At 42.5% G+C, this 20,061-nt stretch overlaps 2 long non-coding RNA genes across 3 annotated transcripts in view; one reads left to right on the top strand and one right to left on the bottom strand.

Annotated features, from left to right (window-relative positions):
- Nucleotides 1-1,077: 1,077 nt before the first annotated feature.
- LOC147032779 (uncharacterized) lies at nucleotides 1,078-12,757 on the bottom strand. Its single transcript, XR_015055356.1, has 3 exons — nucleotides 12,582-12,757; nucleotides 1,471-1,547; nucleotides 1,078-1,373 (listed from the first exon to the last, which is right to left on the bottom strand). It is a non-coding gene; the product is annotated as an uncharacterized LOC147032779 (long non-coding RNA).
- Nucleotides 12,758-13,166: 409 nt separating this feature from the next.
- Nucleotides 13,167-20,061, top strand: part of LOC147032778 (uncharacterized) — a 15,285-nt gene continuing 8,390 nt past the window's right edge. For both annotated transcript variants that reach the window (XR_015055355.1, XR_015055354.1), the window contains exons 1-2: nucleotides 13,167-13,457; nucleotides 13,608-13,678. This is a non-coding gene — a long non-coding RNA (uncharacterized LOC147032778). The remainder of the gene's footprint in view (nucleotides 13,458-13,607; nucleotides 13,679-20,061) is intronic.

The following is a 20,061-nucleotide window of genomic DNA, read 5'->3' as shown; positions in this document are numbered from 1 at the left end:
AACCAGGAAAATTTTCAACGTTCGCCATGACACCGGGCATGGGAAACACTTGATAACTCTGAGGAACAAGCAGCGTCGAATAGAGTGCACTCTCCTCTCTCACTCTCAAACTCGAGAAAAATAAAACAAAGAGATAGAGAGAAACAAAAGAATAGAGAGAGAGAAAAGGGTGGAAGGTCGCAACACCACAAACAACGCACCACGAGAACCTTCACACAGAAATGCTTGGTGATCACACGCATGTGACAGCAGCTGGGGAGGGAGAGGGGGAGAGAGACAGAGACAGAGAGAGCGAGAGACAGAGATAGAGACAGAGACAGAGACACACAGACAGACACAGGGAGAGAGAGAGAGAGACATAAAGATGGATACAGAGACATAGAGACAGACAGACATAGAAAGTGGTATATACATACATATATATATATATATATATATATATATATATATATATATATATATATATATATATATATATATATATATATATATATATATATATATATATATATATATATATATATATATATATATATATATATATACGCATATATGGTGAATGGGAAGTTCACCGTTACATACAATGTACAACTCAGATTCCAACATTGAGTTATTTCTGCCGCCCAGTGTCCCAGTCCTGCCGGCACAACTCATGCGTGTTCACCTCATCCTTCTGGTCTGTCGATCCTTCGATTCCCTTCACGGTATCCTCTTGAACGACGGCTCGAACAGATGATTAAAGAGCTCAAAGGAAATCTTTCCTGATACACAATTTTAATCAACCTGATTACGATCAGCTCCACACGTTAACCGCTCTGGACATGAACACCTCGTTCACTCGGAGTTAAATGGAGCAGGGGTGATGGAAACACACAGCTTGTCACATATCACCCTTTTTACACGTCGCTCTCGCGGGTTTATATAGTAACACACAATAATCCCATGTGTTCCAGCAAATACGATTCTCGTCTCCACTAGAAATTTTGTCTGGGAATGTTCCAGCACCTTCCCGAATCTCACCAGGCAGGTGAGAGTACAATACCGCCATCAGGAGTTAAAATTATTTCATTACATCAATCAGTTTGGACAACAATTTACTGATCCGTGCAACACAAAACTCACAACATGTAACTGTCAGTTTTAATCGTTCATGTATGTGCATTTACGGGTATTTAAATCTCCCAAAACATGCAGGTTTTAACTGACAAATAGTAAATTTGTCAGTTAAAACATTCTCTGTGACATCAACGATTCTCTGTGATGACATCAGGGATAAGCTGATATGTTTCTGTCACCTGGTCGATTGAACCCAGAGGTTCAAAGAGTCTTTGCTTACACATCTCCTTCAACCCAACAAGTTTGCGATCAGCATCCTGAGAAGAAAATAGAAGGTAAAGTGGTCCGTAATGTCGGCCTGGGATTTGAACGATACATGGTGGTTTCAGTTGGGTACCCTGTCTTGACACTTACATCATCCTGACGACGCTAGTTCTCGAGCAGTCTGCAGTGAACTTCTTGTTTCAGACATCTTGTGCATGAATGTGGATCTGAAAATAGAAGACAAGAGATATTTGAAGCAAAGTATGCTGTTAAAAGTGTGATTCCATGATATATTAGCAAGATAGCTGCTTCATTTTGGTGTCAAATGAAAAGTCTTCGGCAAAGGATCATTTTAATTGAATATCTGTTTGTTTTCTCTGAAATGTCCACCTTGTAAAGAAAGAATGTTGAATATTTGGGTAAACCACCTTTGCTACGGTGGAGAAGGAAAATGAGGGTACAGCCACACAAAGTCCACAAACCGAATCAATGGAAGTGATATGAACCTACAAAACATGCAGAATGAAGCACAAGGTAATAAAAACTTTAATGTGATGCATAATATGTGGGGTTTCAATGATTTTGAGATTCCTAAAAAGCATGTTTACCCTGGTTTGCTATTCACGTTCTCCACAGAGCCATGATTCTCATTTTTATTGTACTTCCCTGAAAAAGGTTCCCAATATTTAGTGCATCCCTATATTTTCAATGTTAACATTTCATTTCAAGGCTTCAGAAAAATACAATCTTGTTCAGGGATGTGTTCAGTTATTAAGTTTCTTGTGGAGTGCTCACCAAGTGGCTTAAGCACTCAAGCAAGCACTCCAATGGTAACGGTTGCTAAGGAACGGTTAGCTTGCTGCCTGGTAACCGAACACGTCACAGAGGACAGAGATCAGCACTCATTTGATCCGCACCTTGAGCCTGCTGTATAGTCCACAAGATACTCAGTAACTCTCCAATCCATGACATACCTTAACATCGTTACAACATAATCCTTCAAGTACTCCAGTGGGTTGGATAAGTGCTGACAGGATGGCCGACAGGTATGAAAACTTGTCTTTAAGCGAGCTCACCTGGGTTTGAATCTGGATGCAGTGGATTGTGGAGCAAACAATGAAAAATGTTACTTTTGTGACCGCCCCCCACCCCCACTCTCGTAACTGCAGGACTTATTTTGTGCTGTAAATAGTTTGAAAATATAAATCAGTCATCCATAGCATAATGAAGCTAAGTGTTTGTTATCTCATCCTAAATGACGCGTCAACGGTTCACGAAACTCAGCTATATTGTACTTAATATACATGACTGGATCGCGATACCTTCGAGCTCGCTATTACGAGAGAATGAGCAAAAATTAGAGGGTTTGAAATTGAAGCCTTTTTTAAGGGTTTAAAAATCCAAGCAGGATTGGTCCAGTAAGATCACGTGCCTACCACAGAACAGACCAGTGACGACAGGTTTACTGTATCTATCTTTCTGTACATGCAATGGAGCAAGTGTATGTGATTATTTATATATGTATATGGTATACCCACAATGCACCCGTTGGTTGGACAGCTGATCTGACATCACCCACAAATGTATCCTGAAATGCTTAAACGAAAGTAGCCAGAGGAACCAAAATACGCCCCCCCCCCAGGCCCCAAAACAACCCTGAGAACCTAAATGACCCTGCGGACCCAAAACAACCCTGAGAACCCAAAGAACCAAAAATACCCTGAACACCCAGAAGAACCCATGGACTCAAACTGCATAAAAGATCCTGAAAGACTGAAAAGACCTAAAAGACCCTTAAAGAACCAAAAACACCAAAATACCTAAAAGACTCCTTAAGACCCTGAAAATTCAAAACACCCCAATGACATTTAAAGACACCAGACCTCAGAGACCCAAAACACCCCGAAGACCATAAATACCTGAAAAACCAAAAAGACCCTGACCTCAAATCCCCCCGAGACTCAAAAGACCCTGAAGATCTTTAAATACCCCAAAAGACACCGAAGATCCAAAAATGCCCCAAAGACCCGAACACTCAAAAGAGCAAAATACCCCGAGACACCAAAACACCCCAAGTACTTAAAAGACCTTAAGGACCCCAAAGACCTAACATACCCAAAGGACTTGGAGGACCCAAATAACAGATAATCCAAATGACCAGAGGACACAAAATACCTAGAGAACTCAAAATACCGAGAAGATCCAACGGGGCGATCTTGGACCCATGGAAATTCTGCATAATGTAAAATGTGACTTCAGTTGCCAACCACCCCCCCAATTCCACAAGATGTCTTCAAGGTCTTAGGGGCCTTTTACGTCTTCAGGGTCATTTAGGTATTTTGGATCCTTGGGGGTGAGGGGTCTTTTGGGTTCTCTGGGTGATTTAGGTGAAGTATTTTAGGTTAAAATTTTGAATATCCTCAGGTCAGCAGTCCACCAAAGGGTGAAAAGTCGAGATGCATACATTATCACAAACACTTGCTCCAATATATATATATATATATATATATATATATATATATATATATATATATATATATATATATATATATATATATATATATATATATATATATATATATATATATATATATATATATATATATATATATGTGGTCCACAAATATTTTTTCCCGAATTTCCCGTGTCCACAAGGCTTGATTTTGTCCACTACCACTATGGATTTATTCTACAAAATTTCATGGCGATTGGTGTATAACTAGGCGTCGCTCAGAAAGTCAACTTTTGACGAAAACATCAAAAAACATTCGAGAATATTGGATTTTTGTTTCAAACACTTTATTATTCCACAAGTTACATGAAAAGATGCAGCACACTGCACTCTGCACTACAACTGTCATAACACATGTCACATTTCTCTGTCCGTTATCCTGTCCTCGGCCTAGTTCATCAAAAGGGCCTTTGATGGCTCAGGAAGGGCCTTGCGATGGTTCGAAACAAGTCTGAGTAGGTATTGTTTTTGTTCCTTGTCTTCCGTGAGTGTCTCGTTGTACTGCTGGACGAGTCGGATACAGCGCTCGGCAGTGTCGTTTCCGACTCTCAGCCTCCTACATGCCTGCTGGAGCTCTGTGTAGCAGGGATGGCTCTCCCACTCGTTCGGCGCTACCTTCAGGAATTCGTAGGCCTTTTCGTGGCTTTTTTTCACCCAGCAGGGATTTGTTAAGGCCCCGCAATCATGTCTGATGGAGGAATTGGTCGATGGTACTCGACAGCTTTTGGTCTGGACAAATTGGTGACCATCTTCGACTTCGTCTCCTCGGTCACGCGATCGTCGAAGAAGGCAAACCCCACCAAGTGTTCCGACAGGTACCACAGGTGGTTCGAGAACGCTTTAACTGTCTTGTCCGATAATTTCCGATCCGGGTAACGTTTGAGCACATTCATGAACTGGATGTCGTTATAAGGAGCCCAGACCCCAATGGGTGCCTCGTTCCAATATTTTACGTACACCAGGCTCACAAACAAGGCAAAGTCCAGAATATTCTTGCTTTCCTTTTTTGTCAGTTTGAATTGTTGGCGGAACAAGTAAATTTTTATAGCGTATATTCCTTTAGCCATCCATCGAGCGTGATGCATCGCTCCTGGAGCCTGGAATCTGAAGGATCCGGCATCCGCATCGCCACCAAGGAATAGGAGAGATATCTTCAGCAATTCCAGGTAATCGTCCCTCGGTTGTTGTTGGGTGATTGCTATCGGTAAATAATCCAACATCTCCACTCGCAGCTCAGCGAGTACTGGATCATCAAAAACCGTACACACGTCATACTGGTTATGATCCAAGTCTGCCCATTTCTTCTGGAAGCGTTTGAACAGAAGATCGTCGGGGCCAGAAGTTCCACCGAATATGCAGGCATAGGCGTGCGACAGAACTATTTCATGCATGTGGTGTCTACATGCAACCCACACGATTTCTCTCTCCATGTTGTTCTCTAGTCTGATGCAAGCGCCTCGATGTAGGCCGGTATTGCTGCTCGGAGTAGCAAAGACAATGCCATGAACCTGATCTTTGACTCCCCATTTTTCAATGCAATCAATGCAAGCAGTTGCTTGCTGTTCGCCTGTTCCACCGGTTGCTTTTGGGACACCCAACAGCTTCTCTTCTCCATTACCAGTAACCAGCACCGCGATACGGTCGACATTTTTCTTTGAGCCGTCAATATCTGGTAAGAGTTTACCATCCCAGTGGAGAAGAAAAGGTCCTTTCAGGGAGAAGTCGTCTTCCTCGGCGGCAGCTGCTTCTCTACGTCCCTCCATACGAGAACGTCGTACAGAGCTCCTTGATAGGGTGATGTCGGCGATATAATGACCGAGGGCCTTGGCGACAGCTCCGGCCACGAACACAGCCCCGTGATCTGGCAAGTTCACGCGATCCAGCGCTTCTACAACATCCGGAGATCGGAAAATGTTCTTTGGTTTGGGATTGGATGAAGTAGCCGAATGAGCTTCTGTTTTACTGCAGCCAGGGGTCTCTGATGACGTTGAGGGAGCTATATATTCATCCTCCGGACTTTCAGATTCAGATTCACCTGACGTAGACGATAGCGGTTCGCTTTCAGTTACCTTCAGCTTGCGGCTTTCCCTTTCAGCGTAACGTTGCCGAGCTAAGTCTTCATTTTCGTCTCTTTTTCGTTTATTTTCCTCTCAAGAGTGGGTGATTAAATCAGCTCCAGCCGTGCGACTGGAGAACACACTCTCTCGCTGACGCTCCAGGAAGTCACGGTCGGCACTGATCACTATTTCCGACAATGCATTGGCTGTCGCTACGTCGAATAACTCCTCCAGGTCTGAGAGAAATAGATCATTGTTCATTTCACCAGTGTCGTTGTCCCTTTTGTGATTTTTCTTTAGTTTTAGATATCTCTCGTGGAGCTTTTTCAGCTTACGTACGCATGCATTCGGACGTTGCGTGGGCAATCTCGCTCTATTCCACATCTCAATCACTTCACAACACGTGATTCTATAGCTCTCAGCAAGTCTTTTTCTCGGTAACATGGTGGAATTGGAAGAGGCGTAGAACATCCAGTCCACGTGGCAATCTTCCAGCAGAAAGCTGTGATATCGATGCTCCCAGTAGCCAGCTTTCGGAAGAAGAACGCAGTCCTGGCTTCAACGCCATCACTCAACCGAAGCCAAAGAAATTGAAAGAAATGATGGACCAAAAATATCACATGATCAGCACAATATATTATTGAAGAGTGCGGCTGCTCGAGACACGCGAGTCTAAAACCAACCGCCTTCACCGTTCCCGCTCGTGCTGCCACCCCTTCCATCGCTGTAACGGAAGCACCACCATGCCGCTGGTTTGGCAGGGGGGGGGCAAGCAGGAGTACCAACAATCCATCTCAAAATTATGCAAATTTCACTCATCAGCCAAAAATCCTCATCTTTGAGCGATCGCTAAACGTTATCGTAGGACCACAACAATTCACAGGCAAATAAGTATATCATAGTGAACAAAAACAAGCCATGTGGAGGGAACATTCAGACAACTTTATATTTTTCATATTGATCATGGACCTCTCGAATATGCGAATATCATGGACCTCTGACCACATGCAAACCACCCTAATATATATATATATATATGTATCCTATATATTATTTCTGTTAACGTCTGCGTGTAATTTGACGTTTTTCCTCCGAAACTGCAGGACGGATTGTCACCACTTTCGGCATGCGGGTGGTCTGTGGTCTAATGACCAGCATGGGCTATGTGAGATCACGCCAGATGGAAAGATTTTGGAATTATTGGCAATTTTCTAATTTTTACATTCATTTGCATCGCGATGTGTGACATCACCGCTGAGAGGCTTAATGACATCGGTCATTCGCTGACGTCATGACGTCTGTCGTTGACAGACCGTCACCACTGAGAGGCATAATGCCACTCCTAGAAAACAGCGTCTGCAATGCAAAACCCTCTTCTGCACATGCTGACGACCGCAGGTGAATTTGACGCAAAAAATGTAACAAGAAACATTGTTTATAAAGAAATTCGACAAATCACATTGTGAACACTGGATATATTGACGTCCTAACGAACCCTCACTTTTGAAACTTCATGCAGATTTTGCACATGTCACATGTATATGTCACAGTTAATTGTAAAATTGTAGAGGCTGCCACCATTATTATTTTTTTCATCACCACTATAATATTATATTTTCCCCGCCATGTTTTTTTATGCAGAAGACTCGAGTTCAAAAATGTTAAGATTTATTGCTGCATCAGATAAAAAACCATCATGCCTCAACAATGTGAGGCTGGTTTCATGTCATCATTTGCGACTTAATTTATACGTCGGGCATAACCCAGCCTGGCCCAGCGTATTTGATTTATTTACGTCTGTTATCCTGATAAAAAATTATGTTATATTATGTATACGAAGTTACAACGTACCTACGCCCATAACCATTCTATAAAATATCTACATAGCCCATAACCATTTAATTATAAAGTATTATACACATACGCCATACGCCATCACCATTCTATTTATATCTGTAATATGTAAATATACAAACCACCACCACCATTTTTTTTTATTTCCCACCACCATTTTTATTTTTCACCAGCAACATGTATTTCCTTCATCGCACATCCTATTCCCGTTTATGAAATAACTGAAGTAGCTCAATAATTTTAGTGGAGTGCTCGAGGATAAACAATATTTGATGTCTTCCCCTCTGGAGCCAATATGTATAAAGCCTCCGATGATCCCACTCTGGAGCATCCCACATAAGCTGACCATGGGAAAAGCAAGGAGTGGATAATTCCAGCCCTGCTACTTTCAATGACTGTCCTTGTGCCTTATTGATAGACATCGCAGAGCACAGGCATACAGGAAATTGTAGTCTCTTAAATTCAATCGTTGAATTTGATGGAATGAGTGGAATTCGCGGAATGAATACATCTTCTCCTTTCGCACATCCTGTCATGATAGTGGCCTCAATTACATGTGGTAGTAGTCTTTTCACAATCAGTTTAGTTCCGTTGCAAAGTTTTGGTGCATCTAGATTACGTAATAACATAATAGGGGATCCAACTTTTAACGACAGATTGTACGGAGGCAATCCTGGTAATTGCAATGAGTTTAGAAATTCTGTGGGATAATGTATGGCTTGCTCAGTATCCAGTGTGGTGTCAGTAGACTTGTGACTATGTTGTTCGCCTGGAACTCCTTGTAATAACTGATGGTTTATTACACGGACCGTTTCATTAAGTGGAGCCAGGATTGTTCTTTCACAAAGCCACTGTATGTTTTTGTAATTAGTCGCTAAATTGGGATACACATGAGCCTCTAATTCTTCCATAGAAGAAACTATTGTACCACAGTCATTCGGAATAGATATTACATCATTTGTGTTCGGGATTTCACCATTTCCAAGTTTGAGAAGTAATTGTGTGAAATTGCCAGCATCTAAATCCCCATATAATTTGACCCTCATATTTGTTGTTCGATGGATAGTTTGTACGAATGTCCAGAGGTATAAAGATTTTATACTGGCTTTCATTTCATCAGCTGGAGTGCCACAGGGTAGTACAGGTAAAGTTTGTCTGAAATCGCCAGAAATAACCAGCGTAACTCCACCTATAGGCAGGTCTACTCCTCTTAAACCTCGCATAGTTCTATCTAATGCTTCGAATGCATCCTTAGGCGACATCGTACCTTCATCCCAAACTATGAGGTCGCAATTCTTCAGCACTTTTGCTGCTTCGGTTTGTTTGCCAATGCCACAAACCGGATATTGTAGCTTCCATTGTAGCTTAGTCAAGAGGCAATTTGAAAGCAGAATGCGCTGTGCGGCCACCTGAAAGTAGTGTTGCGGCTATACCGGATGAAGCAACGGCTAATGCGATCTTTTTCTGGCTCCTCATCTTGGCAAGCAAAAGGTTGAGGACAAATGTTTTACCAGTACCACCCGGGGCATCCAAGAAAAATATCCCACCACTTCCCTCTTCAACCGCTTCAGAAATCAGTTGATATGCATTACTCTGATCCTGTACCAGAAGCAGCTCATTGTCAGAAACAAACTTTGCGAGAGTATCTGTGTTGTAGTTTGTTTCACGGAACGATTCTCTACTGATGGTTGTGCTTTCAGACCTATTAGAAGAGGGAAGTCCCCACTTAGTTAAATCTTTCCTGCTCATGTATAATACCAAATCTTCAATGTATATCAGAGCTTCATTGAACGTATCTGGTGTGTACTGGATGTCCTCTTGGGGATGTTCTCTTTGGACTCTGTTTTTTACATCCTCAGACAAGGCCTCTTTGTGAATGTCCAATAGGCTCTTGGGATCTGACATCTCACACGCAGTTATCATAATAGCAAATAGATACCTCATGGTCGATGGGGATTGAGAAACAGTTGCCTCTTCAAGCGTGGCGTTCCAATGGGCATCGTCTTCTCGGAGTCCGAGGAGATTGCAAGCCTCATGGAATGTGCTGCAAATTTGCCCGTCCACTGTTCTCAGGTCTATGAAACTCACTGGACCTCGTTTCACATGCAGGAGGAGGCGGACGCAGAAACACTCAAAATTATTGGGATGTACTGTGTACACTCGACCCAATGCATCAGATTTGTAAATACCGGGATATCCTGGAACTTCTGAACCTTGCGTACTCCTGTTCCAACGTTTCTGACTCGAGTTCCAAGTGAAATACGTTGGCACCTGAGCATACAGTAGAGTTCGAGCAAAGTCATCAATTTCGCATAGTTTGAAAAATGCCAGCAAGTTAGAAATTGGAGGTTCTTCCGCTCGTTGTTGGACATTTTGATCTGTAAAATAAACTCTGTCCGTTCTCAAGGTGAATTGTCAGGTGAATAACTGGAGGAAACCTGCCAGTAATGCGGAAGTTCAATATCCTCCATATGGCTTCATTGCTGCATATATATCGACCATTTTCATATTTTTGAACCTCGTTGATGTCGTTTCTCTCAATGGTTACTATGGCTTGATCACTGCCCTTGTGAATGTATTTGCTTATGTATTTGATAGCTTTTACACTATTGCAGTACTCAACGTTGATCTGGGCATTGAAAATAGTGGAGAGTAATGGGATATATGGAACTATCCATTTATTATCAACAACGACGGGTTCAGGAATACCGTGAACTTTAACCGTTGTTTCAAATCCACCATCATCAGGTGCCCGCCTACGATACAATGGATATCCATCTTTATCTGACTGCGTTTCGTGGAGGGGCATTGAAAATAGTGGAGAGTAATGGGATATATGGAACTATCCATTTATTATCAACGACGGGTTCAGGGATACCGTGAACTTTAACCGTTGTTTCAAATCCACCATCATCAGGTGCCTGCCTACGATGCAATGGATATCCATCTTTATCCGACTGCGTTTCGTGGACGAGTTTTCCAGGGAACCTCTTTCCACATTTTCCATTTCTCATGCAGGGTGCCTTGCTATTTATTACCCCACATGGACCATGGATCATATGACGTTTCACAATGGCGTACAAAAACGGATCCTCTTCTGGGTTGGGCAATTCAGCGCGAATGACTGCGTCAATCTGGGTGGGTCTAAGTTTTTCTCTGAGCCAAAAAAAGGCTATGTACGTGTGGAAGACCACGTTTTTGCCATTCTATGGTATACATGTAGGCAGCAACAGACCCACACACGTTAAAATTTGTCATAAGATTTAACGTTATGAAAAGTGTGTCGAATGCACGTCATAATTCGGAAACCGGGAAGTCAGAAGTCATTGTCTTCAATTGACTGTAGTATTAATTTCTCATTCTCAAGCAAATTCCGTTGGCCCCATGTCAATCGGCTGAACTTGAAAAATTAACGTTACGCAATCAGGTGATGACATCATAATTTGGAAACCGGGAAGTCGGAAGTACAATTCTTTTACATCGGGACACTCCTGGGTACATGTTCTGTCAGCATGTGAAGTTTGGTCAGGATCAGTCCAGTACTTTTCGCGTGCATAGGTCACAGAGAAACACACACACAGACAGACACACTTTCAACCATATATCTTCTTCTTCTTCTTTCGGCTGCTCCCGTTAGGGGTCGCCACAGCGGATCATCCGTATGATCCGCATAGTGATTTGGCACGTGTTTTACGCCGGATGCCCTTCCTGACGTAACCCTGGTCGCCTCTTATGACACAGGGATATGGTACACCTATTTTAACCGGGGTATACACTGGCCCAGTATACTGGTACTCATTTCGCCGACCTCGGAAGGATGACAGGCTGAGTCAACCCCCACTTTCAACCATATATATATATATATATATATATATATATATATATATATATATATATATATATATATATATATATATATATATATATATATATATATACATACATATACACACACACACACACACACACACACACACACACACACACACACACACACACACACACACACACACACACACACACACACACACACACACACACACACACACACGAAGTGTTAGCTCTCATACGAGCCTCGACAAAGGTATACAAAAAAAAAAAAAAAAAAAAAAAAGGCCTTTGCGTCTGGCACGAGAGGGATGTGTGCAGGACGAGCCGAGGATTTATTTATAAAAATAGTAAGGGACGACATTTATGTAAAAGTATCATAAAGAAAAGTCCCTTGTGTGTCGGGTCAAAGAGGTCATGCGATGTGATACACGGTGAGGGGAGAGTCGTTTTCCGAGGGGAATTACATTGTAGCGATAAGTTGGTTAAAGGAAAGTGTTATCGTGTTGCTTCCCGAACAATTGAAATTGTAAATTACGTCCGTTGAGATATTTGGTTTTAATCACTTCCTTTCTCGTGTTCTAATTTTCCGATTCCACAAGGCCAACCGTCCACGAACAATAAAGCTATTATATTGAAAGAACACATTCGATATGGAGGAATGTTTAACAAAATCAGTACTTGGATACATACACTGCATATACAGTCGTTCAAACTACAAAACGTAGAGTATATAACGACAAAGCAACCACGGATTACAATTTGAACATTTGCTAAAAATAAAAACCTTTAATTTCGGAATCTTAATACACCCTGGAAAACTAGGCCTCATGCCTGCGTGGTTTCCCGCCAAAATTTGCATACCGTGAAAACATGTAAAGCATGTATAATATACCCGTGAAGCACGATATGGCGAGGTGATCGATGATAAAACGAAGGATTACCAGAAAGAATTAAACAATCCTGTAGTGGAAATGCGAATAACTCATCGACTTGCTGAGATAACGCACCAGCAGCTTCGTGAAATGGTGTCCTCGATGAAACCGCACTGGTCGTTTTCTTCTTCTTCTTCTTCTTCTTCTTCTCCCTCTTCCTCTTCTTCTTCTCTTCTTCCTCTCCTCTTCCTCTCTTCTTCCTCATCTTCTTCATCCTCGCCTCTTCCTCTTATTCTTATTCTTACACTTCTTCTTCTCTCTCTCTACTTCTTATTCTTCTCCGACTTCTTCTTATTTTTCTCTACTTCTTCTTCATCTCTGCCTCTTCCTCTTCTTCTTATTCTTATTCTTATACTTCTTCTTTTTCTCTCTACTTCTTCTCTAACAGCTCTGATTCTTCTTCTTCTTCTTATTCTTCTTATTCTTCCTCTTCTTCTTCTTCTTGGTTCCTGGCGTTCTCAGAGCCGCGGGATCTATAAACGCCACACACCGAACTCCAGGTATACAATCAAAAACAGAAAATATATTGATAAAATGCAAGTAAAGACGAGAAAGTAAAAAAAAACAACAAAAATAATAATAATAAAAACTTTATGTCCACCCCATTTCCGTTTTGAATTACCACACAAATTTAACGAATCGAGAGGACATCGGCTGAGTAAACAAAGTGTATCCGGTAAGCTTATTCAGAGAATACAATGAAGGATGTAACCGGTAATCTGAAATCGATTGGGTCTTTTAAACCAGGTTTATTAAATAACAAATGTAGGGTAATTCCACGAAATAATGGACATGAAGCATAAAATTCGAAAATGTATTTTTCAAAACGATTTCTGTTGGACGGTGTTTAGTTCGGTCTGAATTTTCATAATTTATGCGATATTTACTCCGTGGATGAGGTCACGTGATTTGGCGGCCATCTTGAAAGAACTGCCTCAACGTCTTCCAACGGTAAGTCATTCTGTCGTGATTTTGTCGATAATATGGCTATTTGATGAATGTTTTAATCCGAAGTAGTATTCGCTGATGAATATTACTGATATAGGATCAGGCTGTAACTACTCATCAACATATTTGGTCCATTTCTCTCTGTGCCTTTAGATCAACATCAACGAGGCATATACAAGCAACGAGGCTAAAACAAGCTGTGAGACAACCAAATGTTCACTGATGTATGTAAGAGATTGTATAGATATAAAATGCGCCCCAGCATTGACTATCCAATATGTGATCGCATGGGTTACGTCCGTGACATTGCTGAGTTACGTCCGTTACATTGCTGAGTTACGTCCGTTACATTGCTGAGTTACGTCCGTTACATTGCTGAGTTACGTCCGTTACAGTGAACTTTTCAAAATATTTTAACAAACAACAGACAGATCGTATCGTTGGAATGTAGAAAGTATGCTACTAATGCTTAGTTTGATTACCGTGAACGAAAGGTAGACTACAAATTCGTTATTTCGCAGGATTTAAGAATTGTGCTCCGGCCAGTTTTAGTTGTGTCCATTTCGATGTTACGTCTGTTACGCCTCTTAAATGTTGATTTTTTCTTTAGTAGTAGACTACACAGTGGGGTTTACACCAATATCAGAAAGCCATAGAGACTAATTACGACATGTAATAAAGAAACTCTCTGTAATATGACCAACCTTTTCAAAATTTCAACATTAGTGATGCAATTTTTTGTCTCAATGTTGCGTCCGTTACGCTGGAATTACCCTGCATTATGTCCAGTGTGGATGTAAGATCGTTGATGAATTTAATAAGCTCGGATACATGAGTGCTCCACTTGGTGTTAATCGTTGGATGATTCACATGAATCAGCAGGGGAATCCCTGGGACTGCCTGGAGACCACACCTCTCCGTTTCTGGGTCGATTGGCTGAATATTTTGTTGATCCTCTTGAAAGTAAACTCCTCCCAGCCCAGGTGTTTGAAGGCTGTAGTGGAGATGATCTGGATTTTTTTCGGATGTGCTCCCTGCTCGAGCTGTACAGTTTACTACTTCAGTGATGAAGCCGATGAATCCCTCTTTGGTGGGGTTTGTGACCACGTCGGTGGTTGCTCTCTCGGTTTGGCATTCTGCGTCTTTCATCTCAGTCTGGACTCCAACCGATCTGGTGGACACGTTAACCGGTCCCTCAGTTTTGGACACGCTCACAACGGCTTTTACTGGAGTCACAGTTTTCCCAATTTTGTGGACCATCCGGACAGCCTCAGCGGACGACGGTTTCTCCTGCATCTTCACCTGTTGGATCTGGGCAGCTCTCCGCAACTCAGGACATCCTCTTAATGCTGCACTGTGGTCACCACCAGAATTGGCACAACACATTTCTTCACGAGTGCAGCTGCCGTATTCCTGCTCTCCATTACATCTGCTGCAGCGTTGTTGCCTCTACAGGCTGGAGCAGTATGACCGAACTTTTGGCATTTGTCGCATCTTAAAGGAGGTGGAATGTATTCCCGTACAGTGAAGGCTTGATAGCCCAAGAACACTTTCAGGGTGAGGGACTGGGGTGTCAAAAGACAGAACCACCGAGGTGGTATTGACAGGCGTGAACAACTCTGACCTCCGCTAAATGACTCGTGATATCATCAATTTCAATGGAGGGATCAATCCCGTAAATGACTCCTCGACTCTCCCTCAGACTCCGAGGAATATGACACAAAACACAGACCCCGTCAAAATACTGGGTTTTCATAACCTTCTCCCATTGGTCGACTGATTTACACTTAATGAAGTGGTCTCCAGATCTGAGCTTTTTGGCACGAGACACATCACCAAATTCTTTGTTAATCAATGGAGCCATTTTTATATGGTTTTCAGGGCTTATGGGTGTAACGACATCCAAAACCGAATTTATAACCATAAGTTTGTGATAGTACTCTTCAGTGGTAGAGGGGCCCTTCACCACTTTGGGGGGTTCCGACCCCTCAGAACTCTCCCGCCGTGGTCTGCCCCTCTTCCTAGTTCGATTAACCTTAAATGATGAACCCTCGTCATCATCACTAGAAGTGTTGATCATCCTTGATCACCTCCTCAAGGCACCCCGGAAGATTAAGATGTTAAATTGAGTGAACACTCGATCGTAATATAGACTTAATAGGATACAGAATACCAGACAAAGCCGATGCACCCTCGACACTCAAAACCGTCCTGTAATGGCATCCGACCGAACTCCCCGGACCACGCCCATCGACCGTCCTTGCCCTGTCGTTATTCTTCTTCTTCTTCTTTTTGAATTACAATGGCGCTTTCCGAACCAGCAGGCTCTATACACGCCACTCTATACATGCTCTATACACGCCACGCCACGCACCTCAACATGATCGAAATCGTTTATTATCCTATTGAGTGTAAAGAAATTTAAATGGATTTCCCACACTCCTTCATGAATTTTTGATCCAGCTTATAGAGTTGAGGGTGCTTCTGGGTCATCAGCCTCAACGCTCCAGGTAGATCCAACACCTTGATCCCCATTACTCCTACTTTCTGCACAAGATGCTCCCTGGGTCCCTCATAAAGAGGGCAATTTATGAATAAACAATTCAGATCTTTGGGTTTCCTGCACATCTCACAAAACCCTGTAGGGTGGCATCCAATTTTATACAGATATGAATTTAGGCGGCTGTGCCCGAGTCTTAGCCTACCAAGAGCCACCTGGTCTCTCCAGGAAAGCATCGGAAGTTTAACTATAGGTACCACATCCGGATGCACCATGTGACAGAATCTTCCCTTCATGCTGGAGTCCCACTGAAATTGCCATTTATTTCTCAATCTGGCCCTTGGCCAGACTAAATTTTGGATGGTCCCAGGGGGATTTGGGTGACATTTTCCAGTTTAAGGGCATGCTTCGCCGCAAGATCACAGGCCTCATTTCCACCAACGCCGACATGAGCAGGGATTCAGCACAGGTCGACCACCAGACTCCTCCACTTCGCAATATTAACCAAATGCCAAACTTCCAGCACCAAGTCATTCCTACAACCATCCTGTAAGGATTTCAATGCCTTTAACGTGGAAAGTGAATCAGAGAGGATAACCACACTGGGAGGATTAAACTCAGTTATCCATTCCAGAGCCATAGCTATGGCAAATAGTTCTGTCGAGAAAACCGAGAGATGATTCGTTAGCCGAAATACGCTGACCAACCTGAAATCGGGGATGCATATTGCTGCAGCTGTCTTTCCAAGAGAAGGTTCATTGGAGCCATCTGTATATACATGCAATGATTGACTCCAATTTCAATTGATAAACTCAATAGTCTGATTGCATGTGATTGCAGGATTACCCGTGTCCAATTTTCCCCAGAGATCCACGTGGAGGCGAGGGGGTTCAAGGGTCCAGGGGGCCCAAATAAAAATTTTATGATGGGGATTGACCGGAAGGTTTTCCAACCCCATTTCCTTAGCAGTCGCTTTACATGCAAGGCCGAAAGGCGGGGAAGTGGAGTTCCCGTCAAGCGTTAGATATTTCCCAGCAGTTTGCAAATATGGTTTTACCAGGATCGTTATTTCCAGATGAGGTGGTTAAAGCCCAATCGTATTTCATTTTCAAAAATTCCCAACAGAGAGACAAGGACATCTTGCCCACTTCCACCAGAAGGGCAGAAACAGGAGTGCTGGTAAAAGCACCTAAACAGATGCGGATGGCTTATCACTGGACAATCTCCAGTTTTTTTTCGATTGCTCATGGACATATCCACAAGGACCAAGCCACCATAACCCAGATGAGAACGAATAATAGCTTTCTCACAGAAGAAGACTATCACGATGTGTTCCCCACTCAGTACCAGAAAGACAACGTAATAAATCGATGCCTTTAGCACATTTCCCAGTCAGCATCTTAACACGCGGAGTCCAGGTTAATCCCTTTTCAAAGATGACTCCGAAGAATGACACTTCAGAAGATGGTTTGAGGGAAGTACCATGAACTACCATCACGATGCCAATCCTTTTCTTGTGGGAAAATATGATGAACTTGGACTTGTTGCCTGACAGCTTAAATCCCCAGTCTATGGCCCATTGCTCCACAAGACGGATATCATTCTGGAGTTGTTTTTTTTTACCCGAAAGGGCTAAACTCTTCCAACGGATCCACATGGCAATGTAATCAGCGAACAAAAATATCTTTCTGTGGAGCTTGAAATGTGAAGCTACATCATTAATCATAATATCAAAGAGAGTTTGGCTTCGGCTTCTACCCTGGGGGATGTCCTAATCTGCACGAAAAATGGAGGAGAGGTTCTGACCTACCCTCACCTTTAAAGGATCCATGAGATAAAAAGTCCCTAATCCATGAAACATTCTTCCATTAATCCCGATGTTGATTATCTTATTTCGGAGGCCATCTTTCCAAACTGAATCACATGCCTTATGGATATCAAGGAACACTCCCAGAAGACTCCTGATTATTTAGGGATTTCCTTGCCTCATTTGCCAGTGCTGTGATGTGGTCCATAACAGACCGTCCCTTTCTGAACCCGCTCTGGAATTTATACAGTAGGTTGTTCTTTTCCAGGAAAAAAACCAAGCGATTGTTCACCATCTTCTCCATTAATTTGCAGATAACTGAAATAAGAGAAATCGGATGATATGAAGATGGGGCTGTACGATCTTTCCCATCTTTAAGGATAGGGATTACAATTGAGTGTTTCCAATCACAGGGAAGTTTCCCTAAAGCCCAAACCTTATTGAAGAGTCTAAGGATCACACCCAACACCCTTTCATCCATGTGCTTGAATATGAGAAACTATAATAATCAATCTTGGCCTGGGGTGCTATTCCTTGCCTTCAGGATTGCCTGTTTAAGCTACTGAAAAGTGAAGTCGAGATTAAGTGAAGAATTTAGAGGCTGAACTGTATTGGTGGTCAGCAGGAATTGATTTGCGAATTGGGGAGTATGAGCTTCCAACTCATCATACTTTATGATATCGGCCCCACTTCCATGCCTGGTGTTGGCTTAATGGTGAGGGTGGTGGGCTTTGGATCCTAGGATCCTGAGTTCAAATCCCGCTCACTGTTGAATTAATACCAGGTGGGGTTAACTTGGCTTGTCATCCTTCCGAGGTTGGCAAAATGAGTGCCAGCATGCTGGTATACTGTGTCAGAGTGGTGACCGATCCAGGATTGTGCCCAATAGCCAAGGAGACTGCTTAAGCAGCACCAACACTCTGCACAGAGTATGGTCCCAATCTCCTCTCCTCCACTTCCAGAAAAGAAATGGCCCAGGGCCTCTGCCTTGTCTATATTTGAACAAAAGGTTTTGTTCTGGAAAATAACCACCGGAATGGATCTCCATCCAGATTTAACAATCTGCGTACTTTTTACTCTTTTCCATATGTTTGTAAGTGGGGTGTCCGAATTAATGGAAGAACAGAATAATTTCCAAGAGGCAGTCTTTGCTTGTTTAATAGTCCTTTGAGCATATGCCCTTTTCCTTTTATATTCCATGACATCCTCCAACCTAAGGGTTCTTCTTAATCTTTTAAGAGCTGCCCTTCTTTCCTGGATCGCTTGTTTGCAACTGTCATCCCACCAGGGCACTTTGATTTTCATTCCCACTGGGCTTCTGTAAGTTGAGATTGTATCCCCAGCTATGTTATTCATAACTCGGACAATATTCCTATTGAGGCAATCAATATCACAATCGAGAATCCCTTCCTTCATTTCATTGGAACATCGACATGAGAAAAGACCCACTCCGCCTTGGAAAAGTTCCAAGAAGTCATTCCTTGTGTGTCCTCAAGATCTCTTTCTAATTTATAATTTGTGATCACTGGAAAGTGATCACTTCCAAGGTTGTTGTCATGGACCTTCCAATCACATCTTGCTGCTTCAATTGATGAAATGAGAGTAAGATCCAGAGGGGACATCTTCCCTGTAGATGGATTAATACATGTCCCCATTCCATCCTTTAATACCACCATATCAAATTCATCAATCAAGCTCTCAATACATTCACCATTTCTATCCGTGATTTTCAGGCCCCAAAGAATGTTATGACTTTTTAAATCCCCACATACAAGGACCACCCCACCCCCCCTTCTAAAAGCCTCCTGGAGCCTCTTGTGCCCCAATGGTTGGCAGAGATTGTAGAAATTTATCATTGAACCCATTCCCCTTGAGCCATGGACCTTTTTGGCCAATCGCATACTTTGTAATATGTTCGACTCTACGATATATACTGTGGGACTCCGACATTTGCAGGGGATACATTCTTGCAAAATGCCGCTAAAGCTGGGTCCGTGAATGTCGGGGTGTTTTTTAAAAATATATTTTTATACTTATTCATTTATTTTTGTATGGTGTAGGCTCGTGGAAGAGCAATGACACAGAACCAATCAGGACACGACATAACAAAGGGAACAGAAGGAGAAAGGGGGAAAACAACAGCAGGACGGAGGGAGAAAGTAGACGGAGACGGACAAACAAGGGATGCAGATAACGAGTTGGGGTAAGGGAGAACACAAAGTGTGAACAATATGGATACATAATCGAAATTGTGTTTGATCATTTTGTGATTTTGTCAAGGTCTGAGGAGAGGGGAGATT

The sequence above is a fragment of the Eptatretus burgeri genome, chromosome 2 (assembly GCF_056783735.1).
Source record: "Eptatretus burgeri isolate ZD-2024b chromosome 2, Ebu_testis_v1, whole genome shotgun sequence".
Classification (NCBI taxonomy): Eukaryota; Metazoa; Chordata; class Myxini; order Myxiniformes; family Myxinidae; genus Eptatretus; species Eptatretus burgeri.
This window is presented reverse-complemented; position numbering and strand designations above follow the sequence as displayed.